Genomic DNA, 7,990 nt, shown 5'->3' on the forward strand with positions numbered 1-7,990 from the left:
CACATTTCCCTGCTGGATGTGCAAACAGCATGCAACAGCTGTAAGAGAGATGCAAACTGCCAATTAATCTCAATTGCTGCACACTCTTAATCCTAGTGAATTACTCTTTAAAAATCATTTTTTTATATATAATTAGATGCAAAGATAAATTGGGAAATTTCATGTATAAATAAGCCAATAAAGGGAAATGCAAGTGTGGAAATACATTTTTCCACCATTTCTGGAAGCAGTAATAACTTGATTATTTGAATATTTAGACTCAAAAATTTAGAAGCATTCATAATTTGAAGTGTCTGATTAAGGTTCTCTGGCTGAGATTAGCAATCTGCAGTAATTTCTTTTTCTCTTCTTCCCAAAACAGGCAACAGAAAGATGGCTTTTGCTGCAGGGCAGAGCAGAGAATTTAATCTATTTAATTCGTTTGCTGTGGGGATCTGTTGTTGCTATTTGATGTCAAATCTTATTTTTAGCACTTAGCCCACATTCCCAGAGTACCCAAGAAATTCAGTGTTTAATGGATGGCTCCTGCTCCCGCACCTGGAAAAGAGGAAGCGCTATCTTCCTTTGACAGGTAGCAACCAGGACTTCTGTGAAAGGACTTGTGGCCCCTTAGACTGTCACCAGAAAAAAAACGTGGACCAGCAAGTAGACCAGCCTTGGAGTCTGAATGAGTCACAGAATCATGGCACAGAGCACACATCTGTCTACACCTCTTCCTCTCCAGCAACTAAAAAGGGTCATAGTCATCCCAGGTGAGCAGAACAGGCTATCTTGGAAGAACTTGCAGGTTGGACAGCTTTGTCCAGCACCTGGCTTTTCCCTCATTCTCTTCTTGCTGTAGTATGTCTGCCAGTCATGGAAATCTGGCCACTCACAGCTTGATTTGCTTATGACACATCCTTGATTTTTTTCTAGTATTCTGGGCTTTCAGCTTCACCTGAAGAGCCTCCAACAATGGAAGAGAGGGTTGCATGAGTAGTGAAGAGTCATACAAGGCACCAGGTGCATCCCTGCACCACCACCTAAGCCCATATCATCATCATCATCATCATCATCGAATTATTAAGGTTGGAAGGGACATATCTCACCAAAGAAAATAATTCTGCAGTAAGATACAAACTGCAGGACCTGGAAGCATCAAGGCCAAGGTCAGCTTTCTTCTTCTGCTTGAGATGTACCGATCTTCATGTGTGCATGGACAGCATGTTTCTCACACTCTGCTCTGTGACTGTTCTTCACCTCCTTGTTACATGCAAAGAGCTGGCAGCCAGAAGCTGTCTTTGCCCCACATCAGCAGCAGTGTTGGATGGACCCTCTCGACACAGTGTGAATACAGAATGTGGCTGCTTGTTCCTGTGCCACAGTGCCTGTCCTGTGACACCAGAGGGGTGGCTGGAGCTCTGTCACGCTGCCGAAGAACAGGGAGCAGCATGGCATGGGCAAAGTGGGGATTTCCTCAGCAAACCAAGAGTGAAATAGTGACAGATAAGGACAGAGATTTGCAGTGAAGTGATTCTCCTTGTTTAATGTCTAGAGACGCCTCTCCCCTTTTATGGCCTCCCAGCATTTTTGCAATGATGAAGTGCTGCAAATCAGATGAAGCCCAGTGGTCACACAATAATTTCTCAAAAGCTTTGCAAAAGTAGGTGTCTAGACTTTTTTTTTCCATGAATTCCCTTTTTAATTGCTTTCCTGGCATTTTCAAACATAAAAGTAGATTAGGATGGGCTGGAGGATGGGCATGGTTTACTTCTGGTACTTCTGGTTCCACTTTTCAAGCATGGTTCTTCATACTGTGCCTGGAAAGTCTCTAATCTCAGGGATCAAAGTTAGCCCAGTTGCAGCAGAACTTCTGCCTCATGCTGTCATCTTCTTATCAAGTCGAAAAGCAGTGGGCTGAGCAACCCTCTGAAGTAAATGTGATCCTAGCCATAACAGGTGATACTCTGGTGTGGCTTCCTTCAAGAGCAGCAACCACATCCTGAAGTTAAACAAGATAAACCATGGGCATGAGGGCAAAGTAATTCTCCTTTCCTACATGTGCCTCACATCTTCTAATCTGCTTTTGAAGGTCCTTCTTAAATTCGCTCAGAGGGGAGGAGGTATGGTACAGTCATCTGAATATGAATATGTCCTCCAAAGAAGGTGCAAAATACCTTGAGTCCCACCAGCCACAGATTCAAATCCCAGCAGTTTTGGCTCATCTTCCTCTTTCTCGGGGGAATCAAGTGGAAGCACAGTGTGCTATGTAACATGGTCTCTGAGGTCAGAAAGACGAGAGCAGAGCAAACAATTTACTTGATGACTTCCCCCTGTTTCTCTTTTTCTTTCTCTGGAAACAAATCATAACATTTCAAGAGATTCACATCCGTATCTCCTTTGACAAGAGTTTCGCAGTCACAGACATCAGTAGAAGGGGGAGCGTATGTGTTGCGTATGTATGTGTGCATGTGCATGTGGATGCAGTTTTCAGGTGTACGGAGAAGACTTAGCACACTGCCATCCCAACAGCCTGCAACGAGCTTCACCACCCCCACGGCGCTGTTTGTCACCCGGCCACAGTCTCCCCTCCTGACCCGCTCCTGGGAGCATCTTCAGCGACCACGCTGCGCAGAATGGCATGTGTGCGTCTATCCATCTTCTGGGTAGGAAGATGCTCTTTAAATGCAAAACAGTACAATTAATAAAACATAATGCCCTCTTTTTCCTGGGTGTTTTCACCTCCTGTGCTCTCTTCTCACATTTTTGCTGGGCTGATGGTTTTCTTACATGCCCTAGATAACTCATTGAGTTTCATCTTCACTGCTCTTTCCACCCGCCTGCTCTTCTTTCATTTTTTATAAAGACTCATCTTTGCTCTGCTAACATGTTCTTAATCTCACTGGTAAATCAAGGTGACTGTGTGTCTTTAGGTCTCTGTTTGCTTTCTTGATCATAAAGGTAAATTTATGCACTGTACTGGAGCTAGATCAACTAGAAAGCTGGCTGACTTCCTCTTCTCCCGTTTCCCCACCACTTCACAGTTGTGCACGACTGAGAGTAAGATACATTAGGGATCTAAGAATGATCCATTTCCTTTTTCTGGAACAAAATTGGTTAAAAAAAAAAAAGGTAAAAAAAGATTGAGTGATTACCTATCTTGGACTCTGTTGGGTGAAATCAACATACAGAAAACTCTTAAATTTAATGTTAATTGAAGACCCCAAACTGAGGTCAGTAGAAAAGCTCTGATTAACTTCATTGGATGTTGCTGCATTTGTGATCTTTGTATCTTCTCCACATCATTCTGGTGATTTTGCCAGACAGTGGATTAGGACCACAACTGTAGGGATCTTCACAGACTCCTTGCACACTACAACACACTGCAGAACAACAGCCTGCAGCCTGCTAGAAATGGGAAAGCAGGTCAAGAACTAGCTCTCCTCTCAGTCCCGCATCAGAAGAGGTGAGGAGGGTGTTCATGTCTCCTCCCTTTCCTGGCTGTGGTGCCCGAGATGACAGGATTGGCTGCTAGCAGCTGAGTTTGAGCAAGAAATGTCTGGACCCTGGAAAGATCTGCTATGTTTTTCTCCCATAATGGGGCTAAAGTAAAAAAAAAAAAAAAAAAGTGCAGATTTCTTAGGTGGGGTTTAGAGCGGTTTTGTAAGGCTGGAAAGATGAAAAAGATATAGAAACATAATCAAGATTTATGAAACAAAGAAAGTATTTTAGAAGAGGTCACTCATTCTGTTATATACGCCGTAAAACCTCCAGAAATCATTTGGTGTTTGTTGTGTTGGTTATACTGAGATTAGCAGGTTGGGGCCACAGGGGCACCCTGGGACTGAAGAGGGAAAGCGTCAAAAAAAATGAAGTAGGAGATGTTGCAAGTTTGGGCCATGACCATTTGGAAGGCAATGAGCAAATACCGCTTTCTTGCCCCAGGGATTATCACTGACTCCAGTCTAGCACCCACGGAGGCTCCTCCCTGCAGAGGAGACCTTGCTCCTCTGTGATTGCTGGCGCTGGCCATGTCCCCATTGAAGTGACAGAACCAGGTTGGGGTACACAGCCAGGGCTGTGCAGGGAACTCATTTCTGCTCTGTGCTTCAAGGCAGCTCCGTGATCATAGAGCATCTCCATGCTTCCTCCTCACACACCTGGACAAGGTCTGTTGCTGAAGAGTCTGCATCCTCCTTATGGGCAGGCACTGGTGACCTCGGGGGACCGGCAGCAGGAGCAGGGACAGGCAGCAGGAGCTGCACAGACCCCGTCCCTTGGCAAAGGTGCTAAGGGGATGCTTGCGGTGAGCTGGACACGGCCCAGAACCCACTAGAAGGTGCTGCCCAGCGCTGGGAAATGCCAAAGGCATCAGCCTGCTCCTCTGCTTCCAAATGCCTCTATTAACCTGATGCCTTATTTCTTTGCACGACTTTATTGTCATCCCCTGCCTCCTGATTTATCTCCAGCCCAGTGAGCACTGTATCTATGCTCCCAATTGCCGGTGGCAGCAGGAGAAATATGCCTGTCTTTTTATTTTATGGCCCAGCTTTTCCTTCCCCTCCTCAAGTCAACATAAAGAACAAACCAGTGAGCTCAAGCCGGGAATACAGAACACAAGACATCTATACACCCAACTCAGTTTGCATATGTGCACCCAGGTCTCAGTCAGAGATTTTTTTTTCCTCATCACAGTGACTCTGATCTGTAATACTATCAAATGCAACAAGAACAAATTATGGAGAGATTAACTTATCTCTGGACTTTAAAAAACGGACTTGTAGGTCCTAGACATTATTCCTGCAATGAGCAGGATCTGCATGGATATGCTCAGGGGGCACCAGGCACTGTCTTTCAGTGAAAGAGCTTTCCCAGAGCTGTGGAAAGGCTGGAACACATAGACAACCCCCCAGGTTCAAATACAGAGTAAGGTTATTTACAGCCTCATCAGTAATACAGGATCAGGTTTTAAAAGGGAAGAAATGTTACCTCTAGTTTCTCAGTGCCCCCTCGCCCCCCGCTGGTCCTTGCTTGCCTGCAGGGATCACTTCCTCATGATCTCTTCTCAAAAATAACTGCCGATTAGACCAGAGGAAATGGCCTCCAGATGCACCAGGGGAGGTGCATCTTAGATATTGGGAAAAAAAATCTACATGGAAAGAGTGGTCAAACACTGGAATGGGCTGCCCAAGGAAGTGGTGGAGTCACTGTCCCTGGCAGTGTTCAAGAAACGTATAGACAAGGCACTTTGTGACATGGTTTAACAGGCCTGGTGTTGAAGTGTTTATGGTAGGACTCAATGATCTTGAAGGTCATTTCCAACTATAATGATTCTATGATTCCATGTGCTTCTTCCTCCCAACCCATAGCACTTCCCTTTCATTCCTGACGGCACCTGGCATCAAGACCCCGGATGCTCAGCAGGCTGAAGTCCGAGACTGCAGACACAGGAGGAGGCCGATCTCTTTTTGGAAGATAACTGCATGCCAGTGTCTGTGCATCAGCATTAAACTCACCTCTACAAGCTTGCAGCAACAGAGAGTAAAACATATATATATATATATATATACGTCTTTTCAGGATGCCTTTACAAACAAGCTGGATTTAAAGCTGAGCTTTCGATTCCTCCAGGCAGCTTCTGCTTCAGGGCTGCTGTTGTCCAGGGTATGCAAGAACACTTCATCCCATCCCAGGAGCAATCAGCCAGTTCTTACTCACCATGAATGTAACATGAACGGATTGGATGCACTTTTGAGAGCCAGTACAAGTAATGCACAGATGTTACCGGTTCCCAACAAATCCTCTCACCACATCTCCTAGAAATTAGTATCTCTTGCAGCAAAGGCACATATGGCAGCTACTGCCAGAACAGCTGTGGCTACATTGGGCAATGTAGTGGTTGCATCTACGTGTGTGTGACTATTGCTGTAAACTAGAACCAGAATGGCTCTGGGGGTGGCTTTATCTCAGCCACCCAGGAGCTAAGTCTGCCTACTTAGCAGTAGGAGCTGAGAGCTGCCTACTGGAGCCTAAGCCATGTTAATGACAATAACGGCACTGTGGCGAGTCATAATCCTTGGAGATATTCTAAACATGCAGGACATGCTTCTAAAACATTTGCTTCACCTTTCATTGTTTTTTTTTTTTTTTTGCACAAACTCCTTCATTTTTCCCACATTTTAGAGAAATCCATCTCTCTTCTTTGCACTGCAGCAGTCCCAATGCTAGAGAATGACATGCAAGGGCCAATGCGAATGTGCCATCCATGCCTCCCAGAGCATGGAGTTAAGCAATGTCTGCTTCGCTCCCTCAGAACAGTGGCTGCACAGAAAGATAACACTTCCCTTAAAACTGCTTAACAGGAAAATGAGTTTTATCGCTTGCCATTTGCATTAAATATTCAACACTTCCACCGTAAAGTTTTTCTTCTGCTCATTAAGCCTATGTCAAACTTCAAACAAAGCTCCCTTGCCAGGTGCTGACAGTTGGCCCGTGAGATGCCAGAGGCTGACAAACTGTCAATTTGTGGCAAGACAGATGCTCTGCCCCTGATTTCTAAATCCAGTTGCCATCACTTGCATTGCTGTGGGTAAGAAGTGATGGCCAGGCTGTAGTGGCAGCAGGAGATAAGTCACATGAAGAAATAGGTAATGGACAATACATGACGAGAGGGAGAGAGAGGTTTGTGGCTCAGATATTGCCCCAGGTCCATTCTGTGATTAGGCCACTGACACAGATGGCTGGAAAATTCCCAAGAAAATGGAAATATTGATTTATTGAAAACAAAACTTTTTTTTTGTCAGAACATCAGTTTTGAGAGACATCTCAATGGTGAGGCTCCTTTGGGCTCAGAAGGGGATAACTCTTCAAAATCAGCACCTCCCATCCTGTAACAGCTAATTTCTTGACAGTTTGAATGTGTCAAAGACTTACACACTGTAGAAGAATCCTTATCTGGATCACAATAAAGACTGAAACATTCAGGTGTAGCCGTCTTATCTCCTGTGCATGAAAAAATATCAAGAAAGTCTTGGCTCCTGCTCAATGCTGAGCAGTGACATTCCCTTTTTTTCTGTAAGACATTCCCTGTCTAGTCATTGACGTGTTTGACCTTGAGGAAATCACTCACCTCTTTACAGCTTGGATCACTGTTTGTAGAACAAGGATAGTGATCCTGATAGTCAACCTAGACTAAAATGAGTATGAGATAGCGGAACAGCATTAGGATGATGGAGATTAAATACAGATGTTCCAGCCAGATGTGCAGTAGGTAATTACGGTTAGCTTCTTTAATTCCCTGCCTCCAGTTTTGTGTCAATTCAGCATTTTTCATGCTCCCATAGTCATAATTGTGTAGCTTTAACAGCTGCCACATTTTTGGCTCTGGGCCTGATGCGTTCCTGGGGAGGGGGAAGCAACTCATCATGTTCCTCCTCAAACTCCCTTATGCATGGAGAGTATGAACTTGTTCCTGTCTGGAGAAAGGAAAAAAAAAAAAAGCTTTTGATGCTCATAGGGAAGGAATAAATAAGAAAAAGGCAAAATATAATTTCTGGTCATAACTACAGAGTCAGCTATTTCCCATGCAGGAGAGAAGGCAGCAGCTTGGGTGTCCAACTCCTGAGTCCTGTCTCAGCTGTTCTGCTAACTTCAGAAATTGCTTGGCCTTAAAGCAATGATCCTGATTTCTTCTTAGCAAGGGAGAGGAGGTTGCTGACCTGTATTGGAAAATGCTTTCTACCTTTTTGTTCATGGAAAATGTTAAGCACTCTCATTATTTGTAGCAGATTTTCCCAACAGTGCGAGTGTGCAGGTTGCCTAGCATTACCATGGCATCGTTCCTGGTAATAATTTAAGCTAAGCACATGGCAGGCCTGATAGCTGAACATTTCAGGCAGGTAATGTGAGGGCAAAGTCTGAGTCACCTCTTCTAGTGGTAGTTTGACCACTGCCGTTGCTATGCTTTCTATAGAAATGCAATGGCAAATGGTCATGAAACACCAGGGAATAC

This window comes from Tinamus guttatus, unplaced genomic scaffold (genome assembly GCF_059628265.1).
Source record: "Tinamus guttatus ecotype Peru unplaced genomic scaffold, ASM5962826v1 Tinamus_guttatus_pri_ptg000287l, whole genome shotgun sequence".
In the NCBI taxonomy this organism is placed as follows: domain Eukaryota; kingdom Metazoa; phylum Chordata; class Aves; order Tinamiformes; family Tinamidae; genus Tinamus; species Tinamus guttatus.